Source organism: Mustela nigripes, chromosome 12 (genome assembly GCF_022355385.1).
Source record: "Mustela nigripes isolate SB6536 chromosome 12, MUSNIG.SB6536, whole genome shotgun sequence".
In the NCBI taxonomy this organism is placed as follows: Eukaryota; Metazoa; Chordata; class Mammalia; order Carnivora; family Mustelidae; genus Mustela; species Mustela nigripes.
This window is the reverse complement of record NC_081568.1, coordinates 110,084,996-110,095,645: the sequence shown is the minus strand read 5'-3', so window position 1 is coordinate 110,095,645 and position 10,650 is coordinate 110,084,996.

The following is a 10,650-nucleotide window of genomic DNA, read 5'->3' as shown; positions in this document are numbered from 1 at the left end:
GTTTTTCAGTAGTGTTGGCTCAAAATTTGAGAATTTATTTTAGCCTTGATAAGGATCCAAATGCGAAGTGACATGTTGAAAACTGAATTAAAGGCAAACTTAAATAATTTAGAAGACAAAAACATAGAGAAATGAGTGAGAACTAGAGGGCACGGAGGCATACAAAAAAAGTTATTTACATAGGAAATACTTTGGAGGGGAAAATAAGTGACCCTACAGCTTCCTTCCTCGCCTCCCCAACAGTATGTAGTGGTTTAGAGGTTCTGTGACATGAGACACACATGAATTTAAATGTCCATATGTCTGCCATTTAATCGGAACATGTCCTTGGACACACCACTCTCTTAGCTGTAGGTTCTTAATTTGAAAAGAGAGCATCTTCTCTCTTTCTCTCACTCCTTAACCGTTAATTTAACACCTAAGAATCCTTCGTTAAGAAATCCTACTTGCTCTAGCTTGAAATACGTCCACGTTGCTCCAAGTCCCCATTATCCCTCATCTAAATATCACAACATGCTTCTCCTTTGCCTCCCGCTTCCAATCTTGCTCCTTTCTGTCCTTAATGCAGCAGCCACAGTGAACCTTTGAAAACTGAAGTCAAATTGTGTCACTGCTCCTCTAAACCTTCAGTGACTTCCCTTCTCAGCCAGAGTAAAGCCAAGGTTCTTATAAAGGCTTATAAGCCCTCACTCACCCTGTCCACAGCGACTTCTCTCTAACTAGGCTCTCTCCTTGCTATGCTCCTGCCACTCTGAAGTTTTTGCTATTCTTTGAATCCAACAGGCACCTGCCTTAGGAATATTCTTCCCCTAGATATCTCAAATTTTTGCTGAAATGTTAACTCCTCAATGAGACTCTTTGATCACATTAAAATTATGACTTACCACTTCCTGCCCTACTCACTATTCCTCTTTCTCAGTTCATTTTTTTCCCATAGCACTCTAATGTCTAAGATACTATATAATTTGCTTGCTATGCTTATTGTTTATTATCTCTCTTCCCCCTTTAGGATATAAACTTAACAAAAGAGGGATTTTTTTGTTTTGTTCACTGATGTGTATCAAGTTCCTGGAGCAGTGGATTGAAACTAGTAGGTGCTCAATAAATATTTGTTAAATGAACGAATGAATAAGTACCTATGCCAATAAGGGTTGTTTTGGAGGTTAAATAGTTTAATAGTGCTACTATATTTTTGCCTAGATATTTTTTAAGCTTTTCTGTTTATAAAATATCATCAGTTATCCTCATATTCTCAATTGGAACAGAATTAAACATAAAAAGACACAATGTAACAAGTTTTAAAAAGACTACAATGAGCTATATATATATTTTTGCTTCATTAATATGCTTCCTTGCTTTGAGGCTGAGGGCCCTGGGCCACTGACACATTCATAGCTTTATTAGATGTATTCTAGCTAATCCTACTGCTAACAGAACACCCTGAAGAGATTAAACCTCTGTGGAAACAGTAAATACACACACACACACATTCTGAAATAATAGCCAGTTTTAAGATCAAGTGACTGAAGGAAACTCCCAGCAATAGCACTAAGAGGTGACAAAACATACTGATATCTAAATGTTTCCATCTCAGTTAACACATAACCAGCTTAGTTAACTATATGACAAGCACAGAAAAAAAAGAGAAATATTAATACCTCCTTGAATTGTGGTAAAACATGCATTATATAATGTGAGAAGGTTCCCAAATACAGCACTTATTCCTCAATAAACAGTTGATTTTGAATATTAAAAAAGGTATACTGCACTATATAGTTTGATGTCAAAATTGTTTCATGTTTTTTAAATTTTATTTTCTCTGATTATAACAAGCAAAGCATACTTTTTATATTAATTTCCCCAATAAATCACCCTCTTGAGATAATAATAATAATAATCTGTGCAGATTATGCATACACTAATATACTGTCATTCTCATTCATGACCCATTCTTCTGTGATTTTGATTACCCCACACAAATAAAATAACAAAATTGAATGTTTAAACCTGATGTCTAGTCTCTGGACCCATGCAAACTCCTCACAAACACAGCCTGAAATGGCCCACTAGTCTGTCTCTACCATATCCCAAAGGTAATTACAATCTGTCAGTAAGTTTCAGGACACAGTCTCCTTTAGGAGATTCTCTATGGACTCAAGAGATAAAAAAATAGATTTTTTAAATTCGTTCTCTTGAAATGATTGGTGTGTGTGTGTGTGTGTGTGTGTGTGTGTGTGCATATGCGCACGTGCACACACACACTAAAAGGTTAGGGTCACCTGGTGGCTCAGCTGGTTGAGTGCCCGACTCTAGATTTCAGTTCAGGTCATAATGTTGGGTTCAAAGGCTCCAGGGCCACTGTGGGGCTCCGTTCTCAGTGGGGAGTCTGCTTCTCTGCCTCTCTCTGTCCCTCTTTGAATTTGTGCTCTCTCTCTCTCTCAAATAAATAAATCTTTTTTTCTTTTTAAAGCAAATTAAAAGGTCAAAAGTCTGAAGTATCTGCCTAAAAATCCTTGAGGGCCACACAAATGAATATATTGAGTTCTAGGAACATAGCAATTAAATGAAAACTTTAACACATGCTGTCATAAACTGTTTCTAAATCTGTCAACCCTTGCTACCATCCTTTTTAGCAACCATTTTTGTGTCTCACAGGTTATATTTTAAAAGCTGCATTTTAGCCTTTTTAAGTTATCTTAACATGTTATTTTAGTTTGTTGCTTGGAAAGGTTTTTCACATTTGCAAAGTGATGATTGATTTGACTCCAGGGCGCTGAGATTCAAAGTTTTGTCTTAGTGGAGATTCCTCTTAACAATGTGATCTTTTGCAACAGTGTGATATTTTGGAGTCAGTCTATCATGATTACTTACAAACTATACAAAAGAAGTTGTCAAAATAACCAAAATTTAGTAGCTTAATGCTCCATATTTTCAGATTTATTTTTCATACTTAAGTAATATCACTCTCTGCAGTGCTTGAACCACTTGAACCACAGATAAATAAAATATTTACCATAAGCATTAAAAAGGAATGCTTAAGGAATTTCCTGTAAATTAATTTATCTGTGCAATTCAACAATGTATGTCCCTGTATAAATGTATGTGTATAACTTTGATCTGTAATATATATGTTAATATATGTTTTAGATCAGTATGACATATCCTCTTCCCCTCATCTCTCTGATCTCAAGTTCTACCCATCCCTCAAGACCCAAACTCCATAAAACTGTCTCAGATTGGGGTGCCTGGGTGGCTCAGTGGGCTAAGCCTCTGCCTTCAGCTGAGGTCATGATCTCAGGGTCCTGGGATTGAGCCCCACATCTGCCTCTCTGCTCAGCGGGGAGCCTGCTTCCCCCTCTCTCTCTGCCTGCTGCTCTGCCTCCTTGTTTGTGATCTCTCCCTCTCTGCCAAATAAATAAACAAAATCTTTAAAAAACCACAAAACTGTCTCAGATATACCAGGTACCCAACCTCCCCACGCTCTCATAGCCTTTCTGAACCTCTTTTCCAGCACTTATCCTAGCCTAACTGTACTCCATTTATGTGTGTAAGCATCTGTCTTTCTTCCAGGTTTCTGCCCTCCTGAAAGATGGGAAATACCATCTTTTGGAATGTTGGAAATACCAACTTTTCACTGTGTTTCTCTCTGAGACCACTACAGTAACTTAAAACATAGGATTTAAGTAGATATTAAATGAAATGAATGTCTTTGCCAAGCAACTCCTTGGACAGGGCACACAATGTTCTGCTTGATGGAATAGTGACATCCTATGTACATATGCAAATGAGGCTGCTTCTACTTTAGAGTTCACATTCATCTTATTAAATATTAAAATGAGCTCTCTGTAGAGTACTACTTCTTACTGTCACTTGATTAACTGCACTATAAAGTTATTTTATAATGTCAGAGAAAGTGCTAAGTATTCAAGACATCAAAAGACTTTATTTTACCACAGGTCTTGGAATGTAGGGGCCTTAAGATTTTAAGACTAGAATTAAATTAGCAGTAGAGACAAAAAAGTCAAGATACTCTTCACATTGGCTGGCCTCTTGAAGAATTTCCTATTCTCATTTCTTTTTTGAGTCACAGTAAAACCAGTTTTTGCATTTTCCACAATTTAATACAATCACTAAATAATCTAATAAAGTGCACAGACACTGTAAGCCTGTTATGGAAAAAAGACAATTAGGGGCAACAAGAAACAGTACTTTCTTGCATTTCATTTCCAAATATCTCATAGTGAGTACGCCGCTACCCTGCCACTTTTAATGTTCTAACCCTGACTGACCCTCATATTCCCATACTCAGGTTACCTCTTCCTGGTTATTCTTCTTTCCCAGTTTCTTTACTTATTAGGCTATCAGGCAGGTAGTTGCAAATTAATATTTCTCTTGTCACCCAAATGTTCAGAATTGTAAGTGGTTGTAGCCCACCATCAATCCTAGATCTTAAGTTGTCACATTCGTCCCCCACCCACCAATCCTGTCCCACCATGACCTTAGCTGTACCACACTTACCAGGCTAGTCTCATCTTAAGGTAACCTTGTCAGTAAGGCCAAGGGTCTCTTCATTCCCAGAAGTCTTACTTATTCTCATATATTCAGCTATATTTGTGTTCTTCTGTATACTTTAAATACTCTTCAGTTTATTCACTTCCACAAACATTAACTGAGTACTTACTTGCTTACCAGAGACTGGGCTAGGTACTAGGGACACAAAAATGTAAATATGCAGCAGGTGCCTTGAAGGATATTTCATTCTTTTTCTTTGTCAATCCTTTTAGTCTTTTCTGTGCATGTTTCTTAAGATACTTCTGAGAAAAAAAAATTCTTATTAGTCTGACCTGATGCTGCTCATTCTCTCAGTCCATAGATTTTTTTTTTTTTTTTAAGATTTTATTTATTTATTTATTTGTTAGGGAGAGAGAGCATGCAAACACACAAGCAGGCAGAGTGGCAGGAAGAGGCGGAGAGAGAAGCAGGCTCGTTGCCAAACAAGGGGTCTGATGCAGCACTCGATCCTAGGACTCTAGGATCATGACCCGAGCCGAAGGCAGCAGCTTAACCAACTGAGCCACCCAGGCGTCCCTCACTCCATACATTCTCTTACTCCGTATTCCATAGCTCTTCTTCAGCTTTGTTATGTCATCTGTAACTTCTTGTCTTGGGTCAGGTTCTCTCTGGGATATGTTTTGAAAATACTAGAAGTTATAATAATGTTCATGTTTCCTAAGATAATTTAACAGGTCATTTAATAGGAACATCTAAAGCATCCTTCTGCTCTGAAACTTTTATACATAAAAATTACGTATCCTGTGGAGTTGTAGAAGAGACAAATCTATAGTGAAAATAATCAAAAAGACATGTTGCTTCTGGGAGATGGGGACAAGGATTGATTGGGAAGGGTAGCAGGGAACTTTTTACACTTAAGCTTTGCATTAAATAGGGGCATGTATCCATCTAAATTCATCAAATAGCCACTAATATTTCATCCTTTTCACTGTATGTAAATTTTACTTCTTTAAGCCTTTGTTTTATGTTTGTTTCTGAGCTGTTTTATGCCTTTCCCTTGGTTCCCTTATTAAATTTTTGGCAAATCTATCCTTTTTTAAGGCATCTTGTAACTCCAAAGATCATTGTTGGTTTTTTCCTCTATTTTTTTCCTGTTTGGTCAGCTTTTGTTTCACACCCCCTAACCCTCCCTAACTCCTGTACTAAGTTTTTGAATTTTTATTATTTATTTTAACATATATTATTTGCCCCAGGGGTATAGGTCTATGAATCATAAGACTTACACACTTCACAGCACTCACCATAGCATATACCCACCCCAATGTCCATAACCCAGTTTTTGAATTTTTAATTTAAAGTGTCTTTTCTTCAGTATTTGCAAATGTTTAAAGATATTTTATTCAAATTGGATGTGTTAAGATTTCTTCTGCTTCAAGGATGGTTTTTATTGTGGAACTGTCATCAGTTGAAATGAAATTTTATGAATCTAAATATCTTATAGTAACTTTGTATGAGCTGGCATATGCAATTCACTTTGAAATATTGTTTTCCTGTACTAGTAATATAATTTACATAGCCAGAGAGAGTCTGAGGAGGCTAACTAGGTTTCTTAATTCAAAGGAATTCTTTTCTTTCGATGTGGTGAAATATTACTGTTTCTTTACCCAAGATCTCACTTGTTTCAGTGAGAGACGGCTTATTTTGTCTACTGTTTTTATGACTCTCTCTCTCTCTCCTTTTTTATAAGAACTTTAATTTTCCCCTTATGACTCTCCCCCTCCCTTTTTTTTTTGAAACAAAAGACTTAATTTATCCCTCTTGCTTCCTTTTCCTCATCCACCAGCAAGCCTCTAAAGGTGCATTTTCCTGCCACTTGCATTTACTCAGAAGTGATGCCATTCCAAAATTCCTACCTCGGGTTCTGCTCATTCTGAAGTCCCTTCCTTTTATTTGCACAATATCCAGTGCTCCAATTTACAAGATCTCAAGCGGATGCTCAGTGTTTTCCTACTCTGAGTACATGTTGTTTCTCAGAGTGATTTTATCTGTACCCCAACATCCCCAGTATCCTTACCTCTTCTCCTCCTCCATAGCTCCTCTACCCGCCTACCCCATCTCTGTTTAAGTGTCCTCTGGGGTAGAGGCTGTCAACATAATGTTGCTGCTCCTAACGCTTATTTTTCTGCTTATAGGTAAGTTAAAATCTGCCTTAGTCTTGTGGTTCCTGGACCCAATAGCTCAATTCTGACACTATCTACCTGAAGGTAGTTATCAGATTCCACACATAAAGGGCTCACTTAGTCCCACAAGGCCACCCACCAGTTCAGAGGTCAATTGCAAGCCCAGGTTGTTACCTGTGCTCTGACTCACTGGCTATAAATCAGAGGTTCCCACAAACCTCTCCTTAGGTTCAAATAATTTGCTAGAAAGGCTCACAAAACCCAGGAAACTCATTTATTCACTAGGTTACGGCCATATTGCAAACGATATTAAAAGATCCAAATCAACAGCCAGATGGAGATACCTAGGGCAAGTTCCCAAACGAAGGAGCTTCTGTCTTCATGGGACTTGGGGCCTGGCACTGTGGCACATGGAAGCATTCTGATGAAGCTCTTTGAACTCCCTCCTTTGGGGTTTTTATGAAGGCTTTATTACAGAAGCATGATTGATTAACTCACTGGCTATTGGTGATTGATTCAACTCCTAGCCCTCTCCTCTCCCTGCAAGGTAGGGAATGAGATAGAAATTTCCAACCCTCTTACTTAATGTTGTTTCTCCTGGCAACCAGCCTGCATCTTTAGGTGCTTTCCAAAGTTCCCTCCTTTAACATAAATCCTGTTGTGATGGAAAGGGACTAATGAATAACAACACACCCATTTCCTTCATGGCTCTGAAGCATTTTGGGGAACTGAGGGCAAGAGACCAAATATTATAGCAAAAGATGCTCCCATTTCTCTTATCTCAGGAAATTCCAGGGTTTTGAGATCTGTGAGCCAGGAACTGTGAATGAATACTAAATATATAGGAGGAACATATTTTGGTCATCTAAATGACCAAATATATGCATTTCTTATAAATCACTGTATCAAACTTATAGTAAAGTCATAGATTGTGGGTGTATTAATCTTCCCTGCTGATCAGTAAGGGTTTTGGGAGGACATGAAGGGAATTTAGATTTAGAAGGTGTCTTAATCCCTTCAGGCTGCTATATCAGAGTATCACTGGTGTTTTATAAATAACAGAGGTTTATTTCTCACAGTTTTGGTGGCTGGGAAGTCCAATATCAAAGTGCTGACAGATTCAGTGTCTGGTGAGAGCCTGCTTCCTGGTTTATACAGATCAGTGTCTTCTTCTTGTGTCTTCACAGGGCAGAAAGAAGTGAGGGAGCTCTTAGGGGTGTCTTTTTTTTTTTTTTTTTTAGGGGTGTCTCTTAAAAGGGCAATAACTCCATTCATGACTACTTCAATATCATGATCTAATCACTTCCCATAGGCCCCACCTGCAAATATCATCCCACAGGGGATTAGTTTTCAACGTATGAATTCTTGGAGGACACATACATTCAGTCCATAGGAGGAATTTCCCTCTTTTTTCCTATGACAACAAAAATATTTAGAATTCTCTTTCTAAAATTCAGAGAATTTTTTTCAGACAATTTATATTAAATCCCATAAGGGAAAAAATTGCAAGCCAGATTCTTGCTGTAAACTCATCCTACTGATGAGGAGAAAAAAGGCAAAAGAAATATAGATAAAATTAAATTTCTTTACTATTTACAGCCCATTGATAAACACCTGAGACAGTGATAAACACCTGAGACATCCCTCAAGGAACTCACAATTGCCTTAACGTGAATGCTTTGCTAGAGGCAAAAAGCAACCTTAACTTGACAATAGCCAGATCTCCAGGATCCTGGAAGTCTTTTTAACTTATGAAAATCCCTTTAGAAACTTCCTTTATCTCTACCCCCCCAATTTAAAAGTATATAATCTATCACTCCTCACAATCACAGCACAGCTCTTTCTGCCCATGGGTCCTGTCCTCTTGCTTTAAAAAACAACTTGCCTTTTTTCACCAAAAATCTCTCTTGACGGTTCATTTTCCACATCACATCACTACTGTGTGCATGAGAAAGTATTTTTTTGTACTGTAATGGGAGCAATGTCCCTGAGAGCTCAGACTGTTAAGGAAAAAGCAGCATTTGAGAATTCTAGATTATCCTGTTTATTTTAATTGGTAATGAAATAATGATAGTATAACATATATAACATATATATATTATATTACGGGGATAAAAAAATATACTCAAGTTAAACAGTTTCAGTTCTGCTATACTGCATGCAGACAAACCATTTAATCTCTGGTTTTGGGGAAAATCCACGGCTTCCTTCTTATATATGGAGAGAAGAAATGCCATGAGAGGTCCAGGAATTAAAGAGGGAAACCATGACCATTGACCAACCAGAAATTGCCATTTTCTGGGTCAAAATGTGAAACATTGGTAATTTTATATGGTTCAGCTTAATATATACTGTCTGGGGAATGTGCGACGGATTTTGATAGTTAGCATGAGAGCTAGAGCATGAATAGAGATTTCTCACTAGTCTATATGTAGAACTGCACTGAGAAAAGCTCTTAGAACATCATGTATGGGAAGTTTTTATATTAATTAGAGCAAATCAGGGTTAAGATATTTAACTGATCATCTCATCTCAGTAGGCATCAGGAGAGAATTTCCTAGACTAGCTCCTCATATACTTGGGAAATGTTATTAAATTCAATTAATGTTCATCTTACCTCCACCTTTCTCAATATATATGTTGAAACTTAGTATTTACCAAGCATGGTCCTAAGTTTTGGAATCCACCAAAGAAAACATAAAAAGCTTGCTCTAGAGTCCTGTTAAAATACTGAATTATTCACTATCAGTTATTGTGTATCTGCCTTTTGTCGTATCTGGGGAAACTGGGAGAGGACAGTGAATTTTAGTAGGAATAATCTGAAAAACTCAAATTTGAGATAATTGTGCAGGAATACTACAGAGTTGTACTGTTTTCCAATGTACAAAGTAAAATGATGATGACTAGATTAGGGAACAAATGTGCTCTGGCATGATGCTGTGTCTACCTGGAAGAAGAGATTAATTTTTAGAAAGATAGATGTCCAATGGGTAAGCGAGGTCCATTAGAATGAGAGATAAGATGGAAATGCCTAGCTGGTAGTTACTCAAAATTGTAGCTCAGAAGGCAACTTGAAAGCCAAAAGCTATTTACCTCCATCATTCTTGCTCCTGTCCACATATGGGAACACATATGGTAAGTACTAAAGAGATTTTTCCTTACTAACCTAGTCAGGCTTTTGTGTAGTACCCATATTTGCAATTGTACATACAATTCACCTCATAAAGATTTATTTATTTATTTATTTATTTATTTATTTATTTGAGAAAGAGAAAGAGTGAGCCAGCTTTCAAGGTCATACGAAGTACAAAGTATTACACTGAGGGTAGGCCAAATTTTGCTGTAGGGAACAATCCTAACCCCAGAGGCTTGAAATAATGCAACATTCTATACATTAGACAAATGGTTGCACTCTCTGGTCTCAGCAACTCAGGCTAATGGAGGCTCTCTCCCTGTAACATGAGGAAGGGAACTTGATGAATTGTTCAGTCTTTTTTAAGCTTCCATGACGAAGTAACAGATCACTTCTGCTGCTATTTTCATTTGTCAAAGCAAAGGAGACAGAGTTCAATCCTGCCATGCACATAGAACTGGCATGCTTACAAAAACCCTAATGACTACTATACTGGGTTAGGGAAAGACCGAACAGCTCGTACCCATAATCAAATAAGAATTCAATTAAGCCCGTCCAAAATCAACTATAAATTATTTGGATTATATGTTCACTAAAAAAATCTTAATTGTATTAATGCTAAACATATAGAGAGTAGCTTTATGTTCCTCTGATCCATAAAATTTCAGTAGCTGGGAGAACAAAATATTTCGTAGTGGATTAAAATTGTCCTTAAAGATTTTATTTATTTGAGAGTGAGCACAAGCCAGGGGAGATGCGGGGGTGTGGGGGGGGGAATCCCTACTGAGCAGAAAGCCCAATGTGGGGCTTGATCCCAGGGCCCTA